The sequence below is a fragment of the Dermacentor variabilis genome, chromosome 11, assembly GCF_050947875.1.
Source record: "Dermacentor variabilis isolate Ectoservices chromosome 11, ASM5094787v1, whole genome shotgun sequence".
In the NCBI taxonomy this organism is placed as follows: domain Eukaryota; kingdom Metazoa; phylum Arthropoda; class Arachnida; order Ixodida; family Ixodidae; genus Dermacentor; species Dermacentor variabilis.
Window position 1 is genome coordinate 111,762,246 of NC_134578.1, and position 13,670 is coordinate 111,775,915.

General features: G+C 46.5%; 1 protein-coding gene across 1 annotated transcript in view; it reads right to left on the reverse strand.

The window, feature by feature from the left end:
* The window catches only part of LOC142564050 (acetylcholinesterase-like), a 46,114-nt gene extending 41,617 nt beyond the window's left edge, over positions 1-4,497 (reverse strand). Inside the window, exon 1 of the mRNA XM_075674868.1 lies at positions 4,397-4,497. The gene's annotated coding sequence lies outside the window, so the exon portion shown is untranslated. The remainder of the gene's footprint in view (positions 1-4,396) is intronic.
* Positions 4,498-13,670: the final 9,173 nt, after the last annotated feature.

Here is a 13,670-nt window from a genome sequence, read left to right on the forward strand (position 1 = left end):
AACGAAATGATGCTTCCTTTCTCACGTCGACTTTCGTATCTCCCGATCTCTTCCGACAAACCTTCTACATACATTGAACCACCTCACGAAGCTTCGTGGAATACAGCAAACACTGAAAAGCTGAAGAAAGAGGCAACGAAAGCTGGACTTTAAGAACGAGCGCTAAAAGTTGAATCAGCAACTTCACTAGGCTTATAAGAGCCCTACTAGGCAGTAGCACACAGACGTGAGCGGGAACTTTTCCAATACGCTGAACGCGCAAGAATCTGAACGCGCACCGCTCCTTTCGAAATTTATTGACTATCAAAGAAATATTAGTTATAGCTCCACAGAGCAATGGACTTAGCCATTCAAAATAATAAATAGAGAGAATGCCTGTTAACGCAGAAGTTCGAAAAAAAGGACCATCGGTGTAGTTACTGTTCCAACCGCAACAACCACACAAAAAAAAAAAAATATAACAACAAATTATGGAGACCTAACGCGCAACGCGCAATCCAGGTAACACGAAGCTTAACTGAAGCACAATGTTTCTATTTCAACAATTTTTTCGCTAGATTTACCTAATTTTTGGTTGGTTTAGCGACAAATATTTAGCGAGCGACCATTTTTTCTACCGATGTGGCGCATCTATTAGCGAAATTGTATCGAATTCAAGGGGAAAAAAATGTTTGCCTCAAAAAATTATTTCTCGAGGACGACTTATTGTTCAAAAGCTACAGACAGGCGGCCAAAATTGGCTATAGGCCTGGTAAGCATAACAAAGAGTCCTGCACTCTCATTATTCGAAAGTTACTTATCAAACAGGGTTCAAATAGTGTCTGTGTCTAACGTCTACTCCAGAGAACAAACCACTAACATTGGCGTCCCTCAAGGATCCATCTTAGGACCACTACTGTTTTTGATTTATATCAATGACCTACCTAACTGTTTGACCTCTACTAAGTGCATTCTGTACGCTGACGATACTACCGTATTTTCCTCTGATAAACACATGTCACTTCTTATTAACAAGCTAAATACTGATCTACAATATGTTTTAAGTTGGTGTAATGCCAACCTGTTATCTATTAATACCACCAAGACTAAATTTGTTGTATTTTCCTCACATCAACAACAATCGGCATTCTCCCCTTTAACTTTCGGCTCACACTCCATCTCTCCCAGTCCATGCTCATCTTTTCTTGGTATTTCTCTTGACTGTAGCTTAAACTATAAAGATCACATTTCTCACATCAAAAAGAAAATAGCATACGGTATTCGCGTTCTAATTAAAACTCGTCCCTTCTTCACACATAACACATTAATCTCGCTATGCCACTCATTCATTCACTCTCATATTAACTACGGCATACTATGCTGGGGTAACACTTATAACACCCATTTGGCATCTCTCCAGGTAATCCAGAATCAATCCATAAGAATAATCACAAGGAGTTCACGCTTTGCTAATGGAAAATCCCTTTTACATGAAAACAACATCCTAACCATTTCAGAACTCACCAAATATAATCTAGGAATTTTATTCTACAAATATATGACTAAGGAACTACCATCAATCTGCTTCTCACCTTGTGACCTAATAGCTCATAGTCACACTAGATTTGCACTCAATAATAATTTTCTTCTACCTAAAGTGCGAACTAACTATGGTAAACAGACTGCGGAATTTTCCGCAATATCGCTTTGGAATACTCTACCACCTATCATCAAAAATGCAAAAAATTTATACCAATTTAAAAGAGAACTAAAATCATTCATAATAAATACTTACTGAAACTCTTCTTGTTTTTTTTTTCGTTTTGTTTTTTATTTTCTTTTTATTTTTTTTATTTTATTCCGTTTTTTTATACCGTCTTGCTGTTAACAAGTGTTCTTATTACTCATATGCTATAAACATGTTTTGATATTACTCTTCGCTCTCATCTGTAGTACTGTTGCTTTAAAGATTGTATAACATCATAAGTGTCTTTAGAAGGAGGTCCCGATACAGTCTTTGACTATGGGACCTCCTTATGTATACTACGCACATGCAATTATTTGTATTTTTACTAATAAATAAATAAATTATGAAATTATGAAAAAAGCGGTGGAGGTCAGTGCTGGCACAGGACATATGCGCGGTTAATTGCGCGGAGGCACAAACGCTTTGTGTTGTTCTCTCCGAAAAGCAAATTTCTCCATTGTTTATGATGATTAGAATTGGCTTTAACCTCGTGGTTTCTGCCCTTTCTCTAAGCAAGTTCTGTTTTTGACACCCGCATTCGTATCAGTAAATGAACTCACCATATCTAACTGTCATAAATTCATAATTATAAATGAATAATTAATGCCATAACCTAAACCATAAATTCCGGGGCTTTACTTCCTATAACCACGACTTGATTATGAGTTCAGGCCATAGTGAGGGAATCCGTAATAATCATGACCACCTGGGGTTTTTCAACGTGCACCCGTTGTATGGTACACGGACGCTTTTGCATTTCACCGCCATCGAAATGCGGCAGCCGCGGCCAGGATTCCATCCAGTGCCCTCGGAGTTGTAGCCGATACCATAGCGAATATTTCACTAGGGCGGGTACAGTACGATGAGTGGATATTGTGAGCGTAAGAACTCAACTCCTGAATAATTGGGAAGACCAAAAATAGAAAGGCGTACATATCGGACCGACCATACCCGTTTACCCGAATATGAACTCCTCACTTTCGTGAATTACGGCTTGCGAATAAATTGCCACTCCAAGGAGCTTTCCAGTAGACTAAGCGTTGGAAAGACAGTATTTGGCCTTTATAAACGTGATGAATTTGTCATTGCTTGGTTAACAATGTGCCTAAAACCTTGCGTTGTACTTTAGTTCTCCTTTTGCGAGTGCCGAGTTATGGAAAGTTTGCAGGTAGCGTGGGCGAAATGTGTCTTTGTGATATGAAATACGTGGCCCTTCTTCTTTTCAGCAGTGCAAGGATTGCAAACTGAAACTTTGGAGGTAAACGCTGGATTACCGCTATCATTGCGCACTGTTCTTATCGTTAAATGCATTACTAACACAAAAATCTGTTTAACCCTGCTGGAAAGCTCACTGGTCTGCTTTTCACCTGCACACTCATTAGAGAAACCTGAGATGTTTTGGTGGATGTGTTATGTCGTGTTGGCTCTAGTGCAAAACCCAGTATCCAGTGTCGTGCCAGATTAGGGCCACAGTGTCGCGCGCACGATGCTGGAGCATTGAGCAGGCGTGGCATACTGGGAGGCGCTAGGTACTGGAGCGAAAACCAGCTCTAGAGCCAGAAATACGCGATGTCTGACGGACGCATATATCTTTTTGGATACGTAAAGCAAGAAAGAGCGTTTTAAAGCAATAAAATTAAAGGAAATATGCCACTACCCGTATTCAGTCGTCTGACCTATTGATCCAAGCCCAGTACATTACCACTACACTACGCCAGCAGATCGCAATCTGTAAATAATTCGCCATATCAAGACTCAAGTGCAGATTCAGTTTCGCACAGGCATGTCTGTCGTAGATAATGTAGATGCGCTATGACCGCGCAACTAAAAATTACGCCTGCAGAAGAATATTAAAGGAAAATAAAGCGGACTTGGAGTGCATATGGGAGGTATTAGCAAATCCTGACTGGAAGCTTACCAATGTCGTTAAAAAGGAAAGTGCACAATCATTGTGTGCTGTCGGTGCTAACATAGGGACATAAACTTGGAGGTTAACAAAGAAGCTTGAGAACAAGTTAAGGACCTGCAAAGATCGATACAGCGAAAAAAATATTGTATGCGTGACGTTAAAAGACAGAAATAGAGGGATGTGGATCAGAGAGCGAATGGAGATAGCCGGTATTCCTTAAGACAATAACAGAAAAAAAATGGAGCTGGGGACGCACTGTAGTACCTAGGCCAGATAACCGTTGTCCCATTAGAGTGACAGAATAGATGCAAATGGAAGAGAAGTGTAGTCAGGAGAGCAGAAACTACGGAGGGGGGTGGGGGGGGGCTCATGAAATGAGAAAATTACTCGCGCTGACTCGCGCTGCTTCGTCGCCAAGCGTCACCCAACAGTCACCACAAGCCCAGAAGAGCAGGCAAAGGAAACTTCGTCAAAAATAATACAACTCGAACCCTACAGCACAAATAATATTGGCGACAATAAGGGCATAATTCTTTTTTCATATTTCATGAGGTAAAGATAGAAAACAGTAACATTACTGCTCCTGTGAAAACGGCAAGAGCAACCGACAGCGATGCACACAGTAATTTCCCGTTTCACCGTATACTGCACAAACAAGACAGACCTAGACTTTAGCAGCAACTGTGCCACAACAAAATGCCTTCGCTGCATTTTCCCGACCGAGAGACAGAGCCACCGTCGCTCCGGCGTCTAGCACTCACCGTCATCCGAGGATGGCGTCTGATGTCCGTCAAGCCGAAGCCACAATGGTAGCTATACAGCGCAAGAACAACAAAATATATATATATATAAAAAATATTCGTTTTCTTGGCACGTGTACTGCGGGTGGTTGATAATAAATATGCTGCTACAGGCCGTGGCCGTGGAACACAAGCCGCATGTGCGAGGAGATGCGAGTGACATAAGATTAGTCTGCTACAGGGAATTGCGAGGAAATAGATAAACGGCGCTATCCGCTACTACGTCCATAGCGCGAGATGACGGAGCACCCACCGTTGAACATGTTTCGCAGGAATGTCATAGTATCTATCCAGCGATAAAACTTGGCGCTGGTGGCGTGCCCGTGTCCTTGAGGCTTGTAGGATAGTAGGTCACCTAATTTGGATTTGCACTGGAGTCTTTGAGGTGACCCTCAAAATACTGGTTAAAGAAAGTACGTCTAGTCGCCCAGCCTTTACACTTTGATCACTTCGGGGCAATATTTCTAAATGACTAAGATACACCTGAATGGTGAAAATAGCGATTGTGGAAACACATTCCATGCGCCACGTCTAAGGCACAGGACCACACCATTGTACACTTCGGCACCGATGTCACGCCGCTTGTAAATTTTTTCGGCCAGTATTCTTGACGAGAACACAACTTTTGCTTGTTCACAGGGAGGGCCATATTTCGTTTACTGAATCCTTGAAACCAAGAAAAGAAACAAAAAAGGGAATATTACAAATATTCGAAATCTATATTCGTTGTAGTGCATCAAGATGAATGTGTGGCGAACCTGATGCCCAAGCAGCGGGGTAGTATATATAAATGCGGCAATTGCTTGTGCATATGCAAATAGCTCGTTTTAAAATAGAGCCCCAGGGCCATATATAATCTTGCATTTCTATTTTGCAGATTGGTTCTTCTCACTATACAAAGAGACGCTCTTGTTCCATTCGCGTTATTGTTCAATAATATTTATTTTGATTGTAATGACATGAAGGAAAATGGCATTATATTTAACGCTTATTTTTTGTTCTTCTTCTGTTTAAGACCGCTTCAAAGAGCACCTTCAATTATTCATTGTTGTATTTAATGCGCGAACAGTAGCGTCCGAAAATGTGAGATGATCGTGTGAGGTTTACTTTTTCTTTTATAGATACTGTCACGTAATAGTGACGTCAAAGAACACAGCGTCAATACTGTGAACGCCGAAACTAACTTTTATTGGGCGAAACTGTGCCCACAAAATCAGGCTGCAATTAAAACACAACGATAGCGGCAAACGCAGTCGGCCATCATCGAAATCTGATCAGCGGATCAAGCGCGTCGACTTTTACATATGAGCCACGGATCGTTCCAGAGTAATCGCTGGTGCCCGCGTGTTTTCCAGAAATTCCTACGCCATTCGCGTCGCGCATAGTTCAATCAGATTACATGAGCTTCGGCGACAACAGACAGTGGATAGAACAATCGATAACATTCCAGTAATTTCCGACACATGTAGGGGCGCCCTGCACTGCGCGATCACGCTTAGACGGTGAAAAGCGGTCAAGCTTAATATGTATGCAAGTGCAGGTGTAACTATAGCAATGCAAGACTCGACGAAGATTGGGAGGCAGTACATCTCAACGGACAACTAAATGTCCGCGGTTGCTCCACGGACTCAACAGGAGTACTAATCACGACACTAGTTGCACACAAGCGTGGATGTGAAGGCAGCACGGCTAGCGCTGCCAGCCGAACAAGCTAGCGCCGGTGGAGAGATCAGAATGATGCACAATGAAGAAGTTCCCGACCAGTGCAGTGAAAATAGGACGTTATAAAAATGACCCATGCTCTCAATGTGTGACAGGGTCGTGGAAGCTGCACTGAAACTTTTTCTTTTCCACAGTGGTTCTCTATTACACCCGTCTTTGCTTATGTTGTCCGTTGCTATCTGAGAAAAAGAAAAAAAAATAGCTAAACCGCTCTTCTTAGGCAATATTCCTCTCTGGAGCCCTTTGCTTGCTATCACCTACGCACTCGGGAAAATGTCGCAGTTTCGTCCGAACGGCGAAGCATCGATAGCGATAGAAAATTGGTAGACACCTTTACGAAGTAAAGATTGTAGATTTATCAGCAGCAGAAACTTGTAGATATTGACTAACCAAATTAAGAAGCATGGTGTCACACGCGGACATGCAAATACAAACGCGTCGTACTCGAAGACCGCGGAAAGTCGGTGTGAAAACCCTGGAAAAAGCACGGCGGCAGCAGCAGCGAGCGAATAGACCTTCGTGCGGCCTCTCGCGTCAACGCGAAGTAAGCGGAGAAAACGCAGCGCACATTAATCTATCAGCATTCGGTGCGCACTTTGTCCCATTGCCGATCGCTTTCAAGATAGGGCCCCCACTGCCGCGCCATATGCAGCAGCCGCCGGAATAGAACAACCCCTTCCAGCCTCTCCCTCAGGTGCCTTGCACTTTCGTCCCTTGCGCCTGTGATATGGAAACGTCATCGTGGGCTCACCCTGGCACGCTTTCACTCGTAAAGGTGGCCTACGGTCCTCAACGACGATGTCATCGCTCTTGGACTTTATACGGATAGTACGACGACGGCAGAGACGCGCCTGTAGTGTCCATATATTTGCTATCGCAATAAGGAAATTCGGCAGATACATTTAAGACTGCTTACGTGTGGGAATGAGAAATCATTAAAGTCGCTAATGGTGAAATAGTCTTTCTTCTGCCAGTTGCTTGTCCGCGCAAATTCTCGCCTGGGTTTTAATTGCGGCTTGGTAACGCCAAATGCAAACGCGCCAAGCATGTCAATGGGCTCGCTTGCCCGCAAGGAACTCGTAACTTGAAAAATGGCTCAACGGCGTTCATTTGGAGAATGAAGGCTTTTATTTGATACACTCATTTTACATACTCCAGACGTGGCGCATCCTCACACCCATTGGCTGCGCCGTCACGTGCCCAATGAAGAACGCACTAGGCACACATTTAGTCAAGCAGTCGAGCCGCCATCGAGTCGGGGAAGCATGGTCGTCTGGCACCCCGGAGGCCCGGGCTCGATTCCCACTAAGACCGAAGCTTGCGTAATATTCTTTTCAAGCGCATTAATTTACTTAGTTTACAGGAATCTCCCTGATAAGTTTGATGTCACTTCGAATAATTTTTCATCCGGTTTTACTCTTTCTCGTCGGCCATTTTTGGCACCACCATTATTCGGTCACGCCGCCGACTACAAAGGAGGATATTCGCGGAATGGGTCATATTATGCTTCCTAATTAAAATATCCAGCACGAAACCGGGCGCATGAACGCGTACACACCCACCCCCCCCCCCCCACACACACACACGCACACACACGCACACACACACACACACACAAACACACACACACACACACACAAACACACACACACACACACACACACACACACACACACACACACACACACACACACACACACACACACACACACACACGCGCGCGCGCGAGTTTTATGTAACGTCTGATGAGAGCCGTCGCAGCGCCCGCCACGGTCAATCGATATGTACGGCGCCTGCTTCCAGCCTGCCTGCTCGCTGCCTCCCGCTTTGCTCCCAAATCTGCGCTCACTTCTCCAGCATCCTTGGCATGATGCAGCGAGTTTAAGAGGGGAACGAGGAAGCCTCAATCTCTCCACCATAACTATCTTTCTAACTCTCACACCATACCTCTCTCCACCATAACACCATAACGAGCGTTACTCTCGCCTTTACTTTAGCCTTCTGCAATATCGGCAGCATCCTGGAGAGGGATCGCGATTGATGTGGAGTACCAAGTTTCTTCGGTTCAGTTAGAATTCGTTTTCAGAACCTGCTCGACATTGTTTTCTGCCGTGCAAGCGCATGCTACACAAACGTATTGTCCTATTTGTATGTGCGAATGCGGCGATGGCGTTCCGAGCGCCTTCGTGCATGTCATGCCAAAGCGGTGCACTACGCGTGCTGCGTACACATCTACGTTGTGTGCAATTAGTGTGGTGATTAGTACTCCTGTTGCAGGCGTGGAGCAACCACGGACATTCGAAATGTTGAGCGTCCAGCGCTACCTTCCTGAACGGTAATGTGAGCCGCAATTTCAGTCATGTGCGCTCTCGCGTAACGTAGTTAGGTCAGGCATCAGGTTACATTACGCTATTTGATAATAAGTCGTCCGTGCACGCTATTTACGACAGAATCTTGACGTTCTTTTTCGCAGCTTCTACAATAACTTACTAAATTGAGTGAACAGCTCCCATTCTAATTATGTTGCTTTCATTGCTTTTGGATAACTTCAGTTATATTTATCGGTTACGCACTTTGAGCTTCGCCTTTGGCGATCGCGTTGCTTCTTCACAATATGCAAACTTTTTATAACTGTTTTTGTGGTACTTGTGAGTCACAGAAAGTAGGGTGATTGGTTGTATGTTTAATACTTCGGCATGCTTCTTTAGGTTTTATCGCTTGTCATGCCTGCGCATATGCTCTGTATCAGACTTACTATCATTCGTTCATTATATTCAATACATTTCTTTATTGTTTACAGCATTATACCGCTAAAGTACAATGTACTCTTTATAAATAAAACCTGCTACAATTTGGCTGTGACCGTGTGAATTTGCGCATGTGTCATGTAGACAAATAGATAGCGCTGGGCAAGGTATAGCAAGGAGGCTACGCAAAGTGGACTACGCTAAATCGGTTTGCGAACTGTTATAGTTTTTTTTTGTTTGTCGGAACCGGAACTGAACCAGAAAGAAATCAGAGCCAGGGGACACCAAACTAAACATTGATACCAAAGTACGCAAAAATCGTGTGGTTCCGTTTCACTAAACAAGACATTAATAAACTTGTTGTTATATAGAGAGAGGTCGTCATGTTTATATCTAACAGTTATGGGCCATACGATTCACCTACCATGTTGGTGGAAACCGCTGGATTACGAACACTGCAACACAGGGCCAAAATAGCTCGTTTGAAATTCATCTACTTACTCACGCATGATCAAGCAAATATTGATGCAGCTGAATACATCTCCAGCTTGCTAACACATCCAGCCAGACATAAGCATTATGAAATAACAAAACGCAATAAACTTCGTGTACACATTAATAAAAGTACATCACTACCCAGTTTTCATCTGCCATTGATAGCGAAATTCTAAACCTGACACTGTCTCTTTACTTTTAAGCGTATTGATTTATGGAAGTATGCTTGCTGATTTTTTGTCTTTCTTTTTCTACCCACCCAAATTTCCGACCCCAGACCTCCTCGCGCCCACCCCGGCTGCGGGGGCCTACAGCTATCACAACAAACAAGCCTTCCACCCAAGAACGACCCTACAGCGATCGCATACGAAGTCAATGGTCAAGGCATGAGCCCGGAGGTCTGCACCGAAGACGCTGGGTGGACTATCGTGGCGCCGCGCCCGTCAGTAATCAAGACTGCGTTGAGCCAGATCAATCTCGTTAACCACCAGAGAAAGGGAGGAAATACGAACGCAACCGTCTCAACAGCGAGAAACTCCTCGATCAAAGCAAGCAGAATTCCCGCGCTGCCCCAAGATGACATCAAGATCGTGATTCGCATACATGGCGGTATCAACATAGCCAAGGTAGGCCAACCCACGGTCACCAAAGCAATTTGCATGGCTGCTTGCATCGATCCCAACGAGCGAAGCGAGGACACGATATGCCCCAATTTGAAGCAGAACATCATGGTGGTCAGCACATCGTCCGAAGCGAACGCAGCAAAATACCTCAGGATCCGCAGCATTTCCATAGGAGAGCAAACGTTTGAAACCACTGCATATAGGGAGGTGCCGCACAAAACGTGCGAAGGCGTTATAAGAGGGGTTCCGCTCGATGAGACGCTGGACTCCATCAACCGCAAGATCGTCAACCCACGAAACCCGCTCGCTCTGGCGGCAAAGAAAATCAGGGAAACTGGCACGGTCATCATCGCCTTCGACGGCTTTCGAGTCCCGAACTATGTCAGATACGACAATGCCTTGATCAAGTGTTCTCATTACCGCAAGCAGATCGCCATGTGCCATCTGTGCGGCAGACTCGGCCATCATGCGGACGTATGCCCCTCGCCCGACGACGCAATTTGCACAGGCTGTGGACTAGCTAACCCTAACGCAGATCATGTGTGCACCTCGAGAAAGTGTGCGCTCTGCGAGGGAAATCACGTCACGGCAAGGAAGGAATGCACGAACCACTTCCAACTCCTCTACGTCGTCCGAAGAAGACGAGTTTTTTTTATGCGAGGATAAATGCCTCAGGGCATACAAGGGTATGGGATGGGGGTGAATAAGGATGATTAAATGAATGAAAATAGATTTGCTGACCTAATGAAGTCCAAGAGGGATCGATAATGCCGTCCCTGCGTCCAAACAGTGTAATGGCTCAGATTATGCGGCGAGAGTCCCGCTGCTGCGAGGTGCCTGATCCTCGTCGGTTTCAGTGCAGGGCAAACCCACAGCAGGTGGTGGTTGTCGGCTTCAACGTTTCGCGACTTGCAGAGTGGACACTCAGGACGAGAATATAGAGGGCGAAAGTGCGGCCACTTCCTAGTCACGGCAGGGGTGAGGGCTACCCCGACCCGGATCCTCCGAAGCGCAACCTCCTCTGCACGGGTAAGACCGCGGGGGAGGTTTACCGCACACGCAGGTATGAGAGCACGTGTGCGGCGCCGGAGGTGCTCCTTCCTTGGTAAAAGGAGGGTGGCATCATCTAGGTGAAAGAGTTCAGGCAGTGACGATGGAGAGGTCGCTAGACGGGTCGCAGAATCCGCACGGCTTTGGAAGCTTAGAAGGTCGCGTGGGATCCACTCGACAGATATTGACTGCGGGATGCGTGCCGCCAGAAGATGGATCTGTTGGCATATGTCAGGGCTGCGACTGACGCGTCGCAGAAGCCGCGTCGCCTGGAGGGCATCAGTGCGGATGACGATGCGGGCCGTGGGGAACATGGGAAAGGTGGCCACAGAGCACAACGCTTCTCGGACAGCAAGGAGCTCAGCACAAAAGGAGGAAGGAGGTTGTTGGACTTGAAACCGGGTCGTCTTATTAAGGGCAGGTGCGCATGGGCAATAAATTGCAGTGGTTGTTTCACAGCCCTTAATGCTTGCATCAACGTAAAGGACGATGGAGCCATCGGCAGGTGGGCATCTTGATCTACAATTCGGTGACGAAGCGACGCCGCCGCGTGAGTTGATGTCGGGCGATGTATATCAGTTGGCTTGTTATCACTCAGCTGTACAAAACTTCCGGGAGGAAGAACTGGCGATGGTGGTGGTAGAAGCGAGTTCGAGAAAGCGTAAGCCCTGGAGCACACGTTGCGTGTGAAAGGCTGGCCTTAAGCCTGCGAGCATCACGTCGCTGCTGCACCAGCTCATCTAGTGTGTTGTGCTGCGCATTTTCTTGGAGAGCCACGATCGGGGTGATGCGGGGAAGGCAAGTGATGACCCTCATTGTCTCGCGATTACCAGCCTCAAGGCGATCCCACTGTGCCCTCGTCAAATGCTGGAATTGGGCTTGATAAATAAGGCGTGGTTGCACTACCGCCTTCACCAATTGTCGCGCAACATATGAGCTGGCGCCGCCCATTTTAGGAGCAATGCGCCTAATCAGACCCAACGTTTGAATTGCCTGCTTTTTAGCGCTGGAGAGCCAAGCAGTTCCGGTTCCCGACTCGTGTACCATCAGACCCAGAATTTTTATAGTTGAACATTGTTGAAAAGGGGTTCCGGATAGATGAAGACGAATGGGTGTTGCAGAGAGTTTACGCCGGCCCCAGCGATTGGCGACTGACATGTAAGCAGATTTGCTGACGGAAAGCCTAAGGCCGACCGAAGAAGCGTAAGTCGCCGTGATATCTAAAGCTGATAGAACGGCAGCGGCTTGAGTCTGCAGCTCGGGATGAGTGCTCCATACCCTGATGTCATCAGCGTGCAACAAGAACTTTATGTCGGGTACATCGTGTAAGCGCCATGAAAGCGGGATGAAAGCAATATTGAATAATGTGGGTGATAATACAGATCCCTGGGGTACGCCACGAAGAGGGACAAATGAGCCGATGGCGTCACCACTGAGGCGAATCGCAACATGTCGGTCTTCAAGGAAAGATTTGACAAAATTCCGTACTCTAGGGGGAAAATGCAGCATGTCAATTGAAGCCAAGATGGCAGCATGACTGATGTTATCATACGCCTTTTCGACGTCCATAGCGAGGACAGTACGGACACTTTGGCTACGAGTTGACGATAAAACCGAGGATGCCAAGACAGCCAGCCCATCTTCAGTACCTATGGATGGACGGAAGCCAATTTGAGCAGGGTGGTAGAAACCGTGGTGCTCTAACCACCACGACATTCGTGTGGCTAGCATTTTCTCAGCAAGCTTGCACAACGTTGACGTTAGGGAAATGGGTCGGAAGTTGCCAAGGTCAGTCGGCGGCTTGCTTGGTTTCGGAATCGGGATCACAATAGCTGACTTCCAGCCTGGAGGGACAACGCCATCTAGCCACACCCTGTTAATGGTGTCCAGGAGTTGAGGCAGCACAGTGGAACTCAGGTTCTTGTAGGCCTCATAAGTAATAGAGTCTGGACCTTCTGCTGTCTTGCGACTGGTACCATTTATCGCTGCAAGCAACTCAGGCATGGTGAAAGAGCTTGCAATCCCCTCGGAGTCTGCTGTAGATGGTAACCTGTCGATACGTGTCGGAATGCCTGCCAAGGAAGCACCATTGGCTGTTTGAGGCAACACGTCGTACTGCGGGAAAAAACTTCCGGGCTGCTACTCTGGCGAAATCATCCGGCGACAAGCCAGCAGCGAAGCAGGCTGTGGCTGCCGCGTCTGGACGGCTGCCACCGCGTTCCATGGCACGGAAGGTTCGCCAGAGAGAAGCATTCGATGTCTTGGATGAAAACCGCTCACACCACGTATGCCAGTGCCTCCGCGAGAGGTCGCGTTCATATCTGCGGGCCTTAGCAGTAAGGAAATTCAGTCCTGTACGTGCTTGTGCAGAAGTGGGATCTCGGGATGTTGCCAGCTCAGCTTTTCTGTGAGCAGCCGACAAGTTGAGCAGGCCGATATCCGGTGCCGGTCGATCGACGTCTACCCAGCTGATGGTTGTAGCTTCACTGAGCGCGCTTTGTATGCGGTCAACAAGTAGTGGTGACGAGTCCACAGAGGTATCTTGGAGAACGGCGCGAAATTTGTACCAGTTGACCACAGAACACTTGCGGCGCAATC